At 37.5% G+C, this 12,990-nt stretch overlaps 1 pseudogene; it reads left to right on the top strand.

Annotated features, from left to right (window-relative positions):
• The window catches only part of LOC132226565 (activated RNA polymerase II transcriptional coactivator p15-like), a 136,131-nt pseudogene extending 130,161 nt beyond the window's left edge, over nucleotides 1-5,970 (top strand).
• Nucleotides 5,971-12,990: the final 7,020 nt, after the last annotated feature.

The following is a 12,990-nucleotide window of genomic DNA, read 5'->3' on the forward strand; positions in this document are numbered from 1 at the left end:
CTAGATTTTTTATTTTGTTTTATGCTATTGATTTTTCTGTCATTGTGTCAATAACATGCACTTTATTTGCTTTTAAGAGCTATCTATAAGTCCCTATATTTTGTAGAGCAAAACCTTTCTCTTTTTATTGCCTTCCTCATCTTTTTTCGTAAAGGTCTTGGCTGATTTTAACAATGTGGTCTTTAATATAATTTTTAAAGTCAATTTATCAAGTCCTATTAATAATCCTACTAGAACATAAATATTTCATCAATTCAATAGATAAATTTTTGGAAAGTGGCATCTTCAAATTATTCTCTTACTAGAGGCCTGGTGCATGAAATTCGTGCACTGGGGGCGGGGGGGCAGTCCCTCAACCCAGCCTGAACTCTCTCCAATCAGGGACATCCCTCTCACAATCCAGGACTGCTGGCTCCCAACTGCTCACTTGCCTGCCTGCCAGATTGCCCCTAACCACTTCTGCCTTCCAGCCTGATCACCCCCTAACTACTCCCCTGCCAGCCTGATCAACACCTAACTGCTCCTCTGCAGGCCCAATTGCCCCCAACTGCCCTCCCCTGCAGGCCTGGTTCCCCATAACTGCCCTCCCCTGCCAGCCTGGTTGCCCCCAACTGCCTTCCCCTGCTGGCCTGATACCCACAACTGCCCTCCTCTGCTGGCCATCTTGTGGCAGCCATCTTGTGTGAGGGTGTGGCGGTCAATTTGCATATTACCTCTGTATTATATAGGCTTTCCTATGAGTGTAGACTACTTCTCACCTGTTTATTGTCCTTCAGTAAAGAATTTCAGTTTGGCTCTTCACAATAAAGGATTCTGAATATTTAGTTAATAAGTATAGGAGAACATGAGCACTTGGAAAACACTCTGATCCTGTGATCAAATTGCAAACAGACAGAAATTAGACTGCAAACATCAGGGAAACTAAAGTTTTCTTTAAAGAACCAACATAAACCTCTTAAGAATGCTTAGGAGCACTGCTGATTTTTTTCTTTCAAGGAGTGTCAGTTGAGGGAACATAAACATAGATTTAAAAATAGCTCTCACTTATCCACTGCAAAGCAGGACAGTTGCAGCCTGGATAGCTAAAATACACAGATGTGTGAATGGACTCCAACCTATGGAGCTCACATAAAGCTATTTATTACACAGAAATATCATCTTAGAGTCATGGAAACAGCAACAGATGCAACATTCTGCTGTCAGATGCAGTATTCTGCCACTTAATGTTACCCATAGACAATTACCAAAGATTATTATTTCCTATCACCTTCTGCACCAGAACATTTACCAGAGCTAACAAATAGCAACACTGACTAACTTGAAATTATCCTTCTGTTCCTCTCCTAACCTTCTTGATTTGAACAATTGAATAGTCTAAATACAGGCAGAAAAAAAAAAAGATTAGACTTCAATTGGAACGCAGCTAGATAATGATCTGATTGGGAGCATTAAAGTTTCCTTAACTGAACCACCCCAGAAAATCAGTAATATTGGCAATGGATCTCATAATTTCCCCAAATGTATAGAAATGTTTTGTAAACTGTAGTAAAACCATACTCACTCTTTATCCGGAGAATACAAAATCAACAATCTAATCAATACCTCTATATATCAGGTACAAATTACATCTGTAGAATATGCCTTCCTAAATTGCCATCTGTAAATGCTACTCAACTTTTAAGACCCAACTAAATGTGATATTCTGCTTACCTAGTCGCCACAATAAAATGTAATTTATTTTCTCCCTTAATCCCCATACCGCGTTATACCTATTATGACACCAATAACATTTTGCTTGTTCCTATAATAACTTTTGGGTTGTCTCACTTTCCATATCTACTGTTAAGGGCAGAGAAACTATTGATGATATTTTTAAAATTTATCTTTATTATTGAAAGTACTACAGATGTCCCCTTTCATCACCCCCACTGACTCCCTCCACCCCCGGCCCCCCAGGCCAACTGCATTATTGTCTGTGTCCATGGGTTATGCATATCCTATCTAATAAAGAGGGAATATGCTAATTCACCCTCACGCCATTGCAAAGATGGTGGCACCCATAGCCAATAAGGAGGGAATATGCTACCTGACTGCCACACCCTCAAAGATGGTGGCGCCCACAGCCACAAGATGGCTGGCAGGGGAGGGTAGTTAGGGGTGACTGGGCCGGCAGGGGAGGACAGTTGGGGTGGATCAGGCCAGCAGGGGAAGGCACCTAGGGGCGACCAGGCTTGGAGGGGAAGACAGTTGGGGACGATCGGGCTAGCAGGGGAGTAGTTAGGCATTGATCAGGCTGGCAGGGGAGTCGTTAGGGGGTGATCAGGCTGGAAGGAAGCAGTGGTTAGGAGCAATCATGCAGGCAGGCAGGCAAGCAGTTGGGAGCCAGCAGTCCCAGATTGTGAGAGGGATGTCCGACTGCCAGTTTAGGCCCTACCCCTGTGAGATTGGGCCTCAACCAGCAGTCGGACATCCCCTGAGGGGTCCCAGATTAGAAAGGGTGCAGGCTGGGCTGAGGGACACCCCCGCTCCCCAGTGCATAAATTTCATGCAATGGGCCTCTATATGCATGTAAGCTGTAATATTTTTTATGATATTTTCATAGACTCAGTGAAATATAATATCTGTCTTATAGCATAACACAATAAATATTTGGTCAGTCTGTTAAATACTAGTATATCATGAGAAAGCAGTTGCCTCTCTCATGTGGCCAAATATGATGATTTGTATATCTACCTTTAATATTTCTATCACTAGAATGTGAATTATTGACACTACCAGAAAGAACAAACTAGGATTGTCACTGACTACTGAGAGCCAGTTGGAACTGGACATTGCACTGCAACAAGCTCAGTCTGTTTCTATTGGCTTCATACTGCCTGCTGAGAAGAGTTGCAGGAAGCCGCCCAATCCTAATCTTCATTGTATAGAGAGCAATACTTAGCTAAATCATCAAAATTTTTATATCATAAAACTTTATCAGTAGCGCTTGATGTTTTCATCCAAATGTGAAAAAAATCTTGAAAAATAATAGTGGAGAACTAATGTACTACAAAAGACTGGACACAGTTGATTTAGGATATAAGTAATTCTTTTAAAAATAATTAATTTTTATTATATTGCTTAATAAAAAAAACATTTATTTTTTTAATATATTTTTATTGATTTCAAAGAGGAAGTGAGAGGGAGAGAGAGATAGAAACATCCATGATGAGAGAGAATCATTGATCAGCTGCCTCCTACATGCCCCCTACTGGGGATTGAGCCTGTGACCCAGGCATGTGCCCTGGCCGGGAACCGAACCATGACCTCTTGGTTCATATGTTGATGGTGAACTACTGAGCCAGACCAAGTGGGCAAAAACCAACATTTAGATAAGATATCTTGAAAATGACATATTGATGGTATAGCTATTAAGTTAAATATATTCAGGATATTAAGGATATTAAGTTCATTTTTTGTAAATTTGAGGAATAAATGCTTATGTCAACCCTGACAGATTCTTTAGACCTCCGCTGGTCCTCCTTAAAATCCACTGGTGACAATAATCATCAATCAAAATTTATATATACTTATAGATTACAAGTATATTCATTCAACAAAAATGGCTCCTTTGTGCCAGGCCCCATGGGTCCAGAGTTTATAAATAGAAAATTAAGAAAAACTTTCATTTCATGACTCTCAAATTCAAGTTAATGAGAAAAAGAAATAATTCATTAATACAGACTAAAACCCAGGATTAAATAGGAAATTATTCATGTTTTTAATGCAATTCCACAAACATATTTTTTCTTTTCCCCTGATAATAATGTGGCCAAGCTTATCTAATTATAAACAATTGGTATTTTTGCTCCATATTTAATGATGGCTTCATGAAATTAAAGGAAATAAAAGTCAGCAATATAAGCCGTTATTTGAATAAAAGAGCAGTTGCTAGTGCTACTGAGCCCTTCATTTAAAAATATACTAGAAGTAAATATGTTTTAGTTTCCCAATGCTACCTTTGCATTACCCCTTGAATCAGAACAGCATATACAGTCCACGAACTAATAGCATAATCTGTTACGTGATTGCCAGGAGTGCAACTTTGTTTACTGATGGCTCAAATTAATATGTTTAATCACTGTAGGCAACTGTTATCAGTTTGCCAAGAGAAATGTGCTTTTTCAAGTGATATTAAAAGTTGGAATGGTAGAAAGACTAGACTATAGTTTATATTTGAATCAAAACTTTTAATTAGCCCTGCTGGTACAGCTCAGTGGTTGATTCCTGGTCAGGGCACATGCCCAAGTTGCAGGCTTGATCGCCAATAGGGGGCGTGCAGGAGGCAGTTTCTCTCTCATAGGTGTTTCTCCCTCTCCCTTCCCCTCTATCTAAAAATTAATAAAATTAATAAAAACATGCATATTTTTAAAGTTATTAATGAAAGTAATAATTTTAAATTAAGTGATATGCTATGTTACCCAAGGTTTGTAGGGATGGGAGCTGTGAGGCACAATCATGCCTGACCTTATTGCTTATGCATAAAATCACCCCACAGGATGAGACCAGGAACCGATGGTTTCCTAAAATTGATGTTGTCCACAGTAAATTTGGAACCTATATGGCAAACCATCACTAGTCAGATTAAGTTTCGTATCATTTATTACTATCATGTGTTCTTAGTTTGTTTTTATCAAATTTTTCTAAATCTAGATATGGGCCTGTTTCCTGACTTCTGTTTTTGTAATCTAGAATAACAGAAGGTAGTTTGTCCAAGTAAATGTTTTTCTTCTCTGATCCAGATTAAAGTTGGTTTCTATAAGGTTTAGGTAACTTCTCAAGGTAAAAGGTTACTGAACTTTCTAGGAAGGCCTTACCTAGGAAATTGTCATTGATTTCCCAATACAGTTTTCTTACTGTTTCTATGAAAGGAACTTGTCAAAGCATCTAATTTTCAGGATTTTCACACGTCTAGTCATTAATCCACGTAAAAGGAGGCGGGAGTAAAACAGTGGTGATTTTTGTTTCTGAATGAAATGGGTCCTCTTGGTCTAGAAACAAATTAGAGGACATTAAGAGCTTGTGAGTAGTTAATGAATATGGATTAAGTGGATAAATTCACTTCCAACAGTGGAAAGAGTATGAGATTTGGAGCTGGACAGACCTCCTTACTCTGCCACCTGCTGTCTGGGAAACTGAGTTTTACTTACTTCCCTGGAGCACAGAGTTCTATAGAGAAAGCAGTCATTGCATTTATTCTAAAAGGCACTGGAAGTCAAGGGGAAGTCAAACTGAGGAGCTGATATCTAAGCTGGACCTACTATGTGTCATGCCACGTGTACTTTAGGACTTACGAAATTCTCAAAGCAAAATTGACATCATTTTGAAAAGAAATTGTGTGCAAAAGGAAATAAAAAGAATTTCTACTGTTTTATGGAACTACAATTCATTTTTTAAAAGTCAGCGTGTCTGGGTATAGACTGTAGAAAGGAAAGGTACCTGAAAATAAAGATGTAGAAGTTGAAAGGAGCCATCCATCAGTTTGGATGACAAACTAAGGAGTGGGTGCGCGGCGAGTGAGCAGGGGGCTTGGTTGCAGGAGCGGAGCACTGCCTAAATCTAAGGAGCTTGTTTCTTCAAGCTCTTCAGGCAGCGATTCTGACAGTGAAGTTGACAAAAACTTAAAGAGGAAAAAGCAAGTTACTTCAGAAAAACCTACAAAAAAAGCAAAAGACTTGAAACTTCAAGAAGCCTTGTCATCTTCTAAGCAGAGCAGCAGCAGCAGCGATAATGTTTCAGATTGCAAAGATGAGGTCCATCAGCGCTGGGGACTTTAAAGGGACAGTCCTAACTGATATGAAAGAATATCGATGGATCCAGAAGGTGGAATGAAACCAGGAGGAAAAAAAAGGTATGTCTTTAAATCCTGAGGAATGGGGACAGCTGAAGGACTAGATTTCTGACACTGATGATGCAGTAAGAAAACTGTAAAATCAGAGCCTTATAAAACCTGTACCGTTCTCGTTGTTTTAATCTTTTTACATTGGCTTTGATTTTTTTAACATTGTTTTCCAAGCTATTGTATATTTGGATTTCAGAACAATTTTTAAGAATATTTTTTAATGTGCGTTATTGAAAATGTTCTGAGTGAAGCCAATTGTCAACTTGGTTAAGGGGGATTGCTTTGTGCTCACCACCTAGTGTAAAACAAAATCAAGTAATGCAATCTTAACAATTGAGGCTTTCTTTGATCAGAAAAGTTGGTACTATTTAAGGCCAAAAGTTAACAGTTTATAGACCTTTTCATTTCATCTTGGCTTTTACATTCCAAAATATTTACATTGCATTGAATTTATACTTTTATTTGTGAAATTCATAGTTGATTTGTTTTCTTCTAAACAAATGCTTAGGTTTTGATTTTCCACCCCAGTGATCCTTCACTTCCCCCTTCTAATCTTTACTTCATTTTCCTTGAATAACTCGTCATGTTAAGTTTTCATTTCACTATTTGCTCTTCTTTCTTGAATATATTTTGCTAATCTGGAAAGTCAGTGAAACTGTGGGAATATTAGTTATTTCAATAAGATACTTGTAATTAAAATATTATATGAGAACTAACAATCACTAATTGGACTGTATTAAATATTAGGAGATATAGTTTGATAAACAACATGGCTTGTATGAAAACTCTGAGCAAGTAAGTGTATGTCATTAGCTGTAGTGTTCTGTGTAGGAGTTATCTTATTGCTCAGTCTGCAGAAAATACTGACTTGGGTGTCTGATTTGCTTTCATTTATTAAACATGTTCACCATCGGATGATGTCTATAAAATAGATGTTAAATTAGACTAGGATTTAATAAAAATTGTGAAAGCTTAAAAAAACTTAAGAGTGTTAAAAATTTTTTTAGACAATAAGGCTAGTGTTAGAATAGTTTATTTAAATTAGCATCTTCTGTGAGATCTTTTCTCTAAACACAAAAGAAATCAATTCTTTGCAATAGGCTGATAGGATAAAACACTGGGTCCTTATATCATGAAGTTATTCAGAGGAAATTACAGAGGGGATAAGGTACCAGTTCTTGAGGTTGTGACTTCTATTCTTGTTGCTATATATTCCAGGGAGCCTCTATAATGGATACTTTCTTAGAAAATAACTAATTATTTTCTGCCAGATATATAATACCTCCATCTTAACTTGATATCTCCAATTTATCTATACTAACGAAGAACTAATATGCTAATGGTTGATATGCCGTAACGGTAACAACCAGGTCATTAGCATATTAGAGGTTTGGGTGTCAAGGCAGGGCTGCAGGTGGGTGGGCCGTGCCACGCGATTTTGAATCACATGCTGGGCTCCTAGTTTTTTAATAAGATGCAACTCTATTTTTAAAATATATTTTTATTGATTTCAGAGAGGAGGGGAGAGAATGAGATAGAATCGATGATGAGAGTGCATCATTGATCAGCTGACTCCTGCACACTCTACACTGGGTGCCGGGAGCCAGTCCATGCTTGCTGTTTCAAGGGACCTGGCATATATGGCATACTGTTCTTAATATGTTTGCTCACCTTCTTGGCACTGTGTTTTAACCAAGGTCACCTCTCCGAGAAAGGTTGAATCCCCAGGTAGGGATTTTCCCCTGAAGTTAGGGAGGGAATAAAACCCCTCAACTAAGTGCCAGGCAGGTAATTAATCACTTTAACTATAAACAATCATGCTTAAGCTACATAATCTTTACTCCCTGGAATGGAGATAAGAAACGCCCTAACCTTTGTAATAGAGATTGATAGGATTGGATCAACTGGTATAAATACAGATGTAACAAGACAGCAAGACACAGAAGTTAGAAGTCAGAACTCAGAATACAGAACCTACACAGAACCTACAGACAGAAGAACTTTGCTGGAGAGAACATGGCAAAAGATCCTGGACTGAGCCTGACTACAGAAATATGGCAAGAGAACCTGACTAGAACCTGGTGACCGAACCTGGCTGGAGATCCTAAGCAGAACCTCTCTGGAGATCCAGACCAGAACTTGGCTGGAGATCCTGGCTGGAGATCCTGGCTAGGCTGCTGATCAACTGAACACTGTCTCTGTGTCCTTCCTTCTTCGCCAACTCCGTCTACGCCTTGGGGAACCCATGGACCTGCTGGGGTTGGACACCGGCAACTGGGGATCGAGCTTCCAACCTAGGCATGTGCTCTGAGCAGGAATTGGACCATGACCTTCTGGCTCATAGGTCAACACTCAATCACTGAGCCACTCTGGCCAGATGATACCTCTAATTTCTACTCTCAGTAATGAGTGGAACACATCTTCATCTAAGGCAGCCGTGGGCAAACTACTGCCCGCGGGCCGGATCCGGCCTGTTTGAAATGAATAAAACTAAAAAAAAAAAAAGACCGTACCCTTTTATGTAATGATGTTTACTTTGAATTTATATTAGTTCACACAAACACTCCATCCATGCTTTTGTTCCGGCCCTCCGGTCCAGTTTAAGAACCCATTGTGGCCCTCGAGTCAAAAAGTTTGCCCACCCCTGATCTAAGGTGTTAGTGGCAACATTTAAAGTGCATTTGACTTGGAGGATTACTACCCACTCCTTGAAGCAGTTTCTTACTTGGCTTCCGGGAGACTGCATGCTGGGTCCTCTTCTGACCTTTTTGGCTCCCTCAGTCTCCTTTATCTTCCCTATGTTTGAACATGGGAAGGACTCAGGGCTTGAGAACATTTGTCTTCTGCTCTTTAAATTCACATCTGGGTCACCCTATCCTTTGGCCTTAGCCTGTTTCCTGATCACCAATCCATAATTCAACTACCTGTTCAATGCCTATAATTGGATTTCTGGTAGACACTTCAAACTTAAGAGGTTCCAAAAATAATTTGTTTTTCCACTTTGTCTATCTCCAAACATGATCATCCAGTCTCTCTTCACTCAGAACTGAAACTAACCATTGCTCAGAAAACAACACTTTTTCAGTCATATTCCATATATTTCACAGTCTCTCAGATGTCATGTATAATCCATTTGAATATACAGTTGACCCTTGAAGTACAAGAATTTGAACTGTGTGGGTCTACTTATATGTGAATGTTATTTTTTCAATAAATACTGTAAATGTATTTTCTCTTATTTATGATTCTTACCTAATAACATTTTTAAGCTTACTTTATTATAAGAATACAGTATAGTCATGGCCAGGTGACTCAATTAGTTAGAGAGTCATTCTGTACACCTAGGTTGTGGGTTTGACCATAATGTTTCTCTTCTTTCTTATACCGATGTTTCTCTCTCTCTCTCTCTCTCTCTCTCTCTCTCTCTCTCTCTCTCTCTCTCTCTCTCTCTCATCCATGAACATATCCTCTGGTGAGGATAACAAAAAATAATACATATAACATACAAAATATGTGTTAATCAACTGTTTAAGCTATCGGTAAGGCTTCCAGTCAACAGTGAGCTATTAGCAGTTACGTTTTAGGGGAATTAGAAATTATTCAAGGATTTTTGACTGCACAGGGTTCAGTGCCCCTGACTCCCACATTGTTCAAGGATCAACTATACTAATTCTTTCCACTTCCCTTAAAAATATTTACTTAAATTATAAATCTATCTTAGGTAAAACCATGGTCTCTTTAACAACTACATTTAGTACAAACTTGAAATATTATAGTGTTTCCCTAAGTATAATAGGCAGGTATCATAATCACTAAGTAACAGGTGCTTTGGAACCAGAGAATCCGGGTTCAAATCCTCACTCTACCACTTACCTCATGCCTAAACTTCAGCAGGTTATTTCATTCCATAAACCTAATGTACTCATCTGTATTATTCTTAAAACGCACTGAGTTGTTATGAGAATTAAATAAGTAAATACAAGATTTTGAGCCCAAGTGGCAGGTTTTATTTTTATTACTATTACTACTACTTCTATACTGCTACCATTGTTGTTGTTGTTGTTATTATCACCTGGAAAAGAAGTTTATTGTTGTTAAAGGTGGTACAGACACGATACTATGATGTGGCTGTCCGAGGATCCTGGAGCAGGACTTCCTTACTCTGCTCTCTACTGGCTGGGTGACCTGATGCGAGTTATTGTTTTTATCCTGTGCCTCTTTTTTCTCATCTTTGAGAAAACTGTTTTTGATACTCTGAGGATTAAACTATTTAATATTATAAAAGTGCTAAGAATAGTTCTTCGCATATATAGCACATACTAAATATCTGTTAGCTATTTTAACTCTAATAAATTGTGAACTTTTGAGTATGAAATACTGCTTGCACATTTAGTCCCCAAGGTACAAAAGCTAGAAATGTAGGGCCAGTGCTTAGCATGCAGGTCAGGGTGATCGATACGTTTGTCTGGACTGAGGAGTGTCCCGGATGTAGGACTTCAGAGCTGAAACCGGGAGTCACTCTACCTGACCTGGAAGAGGAGGTAAAAGTGCTGAGAGAGACGATGCTCAGCACCAGGGGAAATGTTCTCACAAGTTGGTATCATTCTAGACTCCTTTGGAGAAAGAATACAAGCACCTCTAACTCTTACCAAGTTGCCTTGGAGGGAGAATATAGTACTTGGATGGTGGTAGTGCTGGGTGAGATTCCAAAACTTAAAGATTTTCAAACCTGGCTGTGCAATTTCTTCATGCTATGAATGTGTACCCTTATTGGATGATCAGGCCATTAGTGCTGGATAGACAACTGTCCATTTTACTTCTGTGTTGGTTAACCTAAATGTGCTCTTGAGAACTATTAAACATACTGATTCTTTTTCTAATGCCATAGTCTCAAAGCCCAGAGAATATCCAGGTAAAAGCAGTGTCAGTGCTTAGCATGTGGTGTTTTCCCTGTCCATGGAGTTTTAAGAAAGCATGTCTCTTTTCAATGAGTTATGTAAGCCTCTCAGTTCCTCAAAATCTCTTCAGAATTGCTGTTTATGTCTTTGAGTTGCCTCTCCGCCAGAAATCCCACAAAACAAGTTCTGTATCTGTTAGATAACCCTAAACTCACCGTGACAATCAGTGGTAGCCAATATTTCATGAAGAGTCATCAGATAAATTTGGACATGGACAGATAGATAGATATATTTTCTTGACTAAGGTTATGAAATGTCCCATCTTGTGGACAATTCTTTTTCTCTTTTGTTTTCCATCATGGGATTTTGGTTTATACTTTGCCTTCTATGCCCAAGTACACACTTGAACTTTGGTGGAGAAAATTAAATAAAATGTATAAAGCTTACCAAAATATAAGAGCAGAAGGGGAGATTCAGGCAATTGTTCCAACTTAGCCTGCATTTTACATTACCTCAGTTATCTCAGGAGCAACATCATAGATTTTTTTTTCCCATTCAGAGCTCAAGGTGACTTTATGATGCTGGTTATTCTATTTTAATCTCCAGATTAAATGCTTGAATCTAAAACTCTAAAAAATAACCTGTGTACAATGCTTAAAAGAATTAATAAGAAAGTTTATATTTGAGTGAAAATAGAAAAGGTCAACAGCATTTTGCTTTAGTTTATAAAGTATATGTATACACACACTTTTTCCTACAAAAATGTTTATTTATTTACTAATTTACTCTCATGAGGAAAAAGTCCTAAATTTGAAACTACCAATAGGATTATTTACTATTAATAGATTTACATTGTACTCTTAGATTAATTTTTAAGTGTGTTTTCTAGCAAATTGTAGGTTGGTACTGATGACCCAGTTTCAGTATTGAATAGCAGCCACTCAAACTCCTTAGGAGAAAGCAAAAATTTCTCTTTAAAAATACAAAATTTCTCAATGTAGTATAGCATGATGTTTATAGAGAAAACCATATAAAGTTATCATCATTTTAAATATATCTGAAAGACCTTTGTAGAAAATACCTAGAGAGAGAAAATCTCTTCATATGAATTCAATAACCAGTAGTGTATTTACATTGTGACATTACCTAAGCATGCAACATAGGGTACCTCATACCCAGAATATATCACATTCCAATGTATATAGAAAATGTTAACATATATAATAGCTTGGTATAAGACAGACTGATATGGAGCAAACATAAAGGAGTGCTTTTAAATGAAGCTAACATGGAAGAAGTAAAGCAACAAAAGCCGACAATTCTTCATCAGGCAATTTAATGTGATAACAAGAATCAGTATTCTTTTCTTTGCAGAAAAATGCCTATAAGAAGTAAGGATTGTGGGAGCATGAGAATTTACTGCAATAAGCTGAACAAAATGCTTAAAATGCAATTCACCCTAAAGAACTTGAGATTAAAAATGAAATACCACTCAGAATATACATATTTACACTTATCTCTTGTAGAGCATATGTTTCCTTCTAAGCTATGCCAGGATTTACCATTTTTTCCAGTTAAATATTGTTAAGTGCTCCAAGGCACAGTTCATAGCTACTTTAAAGATTAAAACTAACAAAAAATCTGTTTTAAATACATCCTTGTTATTTGACACTTTAGTGGCTGTAAATCATGCGAAGACAGCCTATTTTATTGCGTTATAAGCCAGTACTGCAAATGTTAGCATGTTGAATAATAATGTGATCGTTAGCAAAACATCTAATCCAATTGTATAGCTTTTTAATTCTACAGAGTAATACACTAGATACTTTTACAAAGCTTGGAGAAATAACAAAGTCTTGAATATTCTTTTTGCTCAATATTTGCTTCTTATGTGTACAACTATGTATTTATATTTTTATTATTTTTTATAAAAAATTTATCTTGATTTTATTTTTTAATTTAAATTCTTTATTGTTTAAAGTATTACATATGTCTCCTCTTCCCCCTCATTGACCTCTTCCCAGCCATTCCCACCCCCAGTACATGCCCTCACTGTCTGTGTCCATTGGTTATGCTTGAGCCCTTATAAGAACAAAGAATAATTATTTAATATACAGGATATCTTTTGTATCATTTTAACCTTTTCTTTGTCTCTAAATAACAGGACTACATTTGGAAATTTGGAGGTATTATATCTTGTGTCATTTCTAT

This window comes from Myotis daubentonii, chromosome 2 (genome assembly GCF_963259705.1).
Source record: "Myotis daubentonii chromosome 2, mMyoDau2.1, whole genome shotgun sequence".
Classification (NCBI taxonomy): domain Eukaryota; kingdom Metazoa; phylum Chordata; class Mammalia; order Chiroptera; family Vespertilionidae; genus Myotis; species Myotis daubentonii.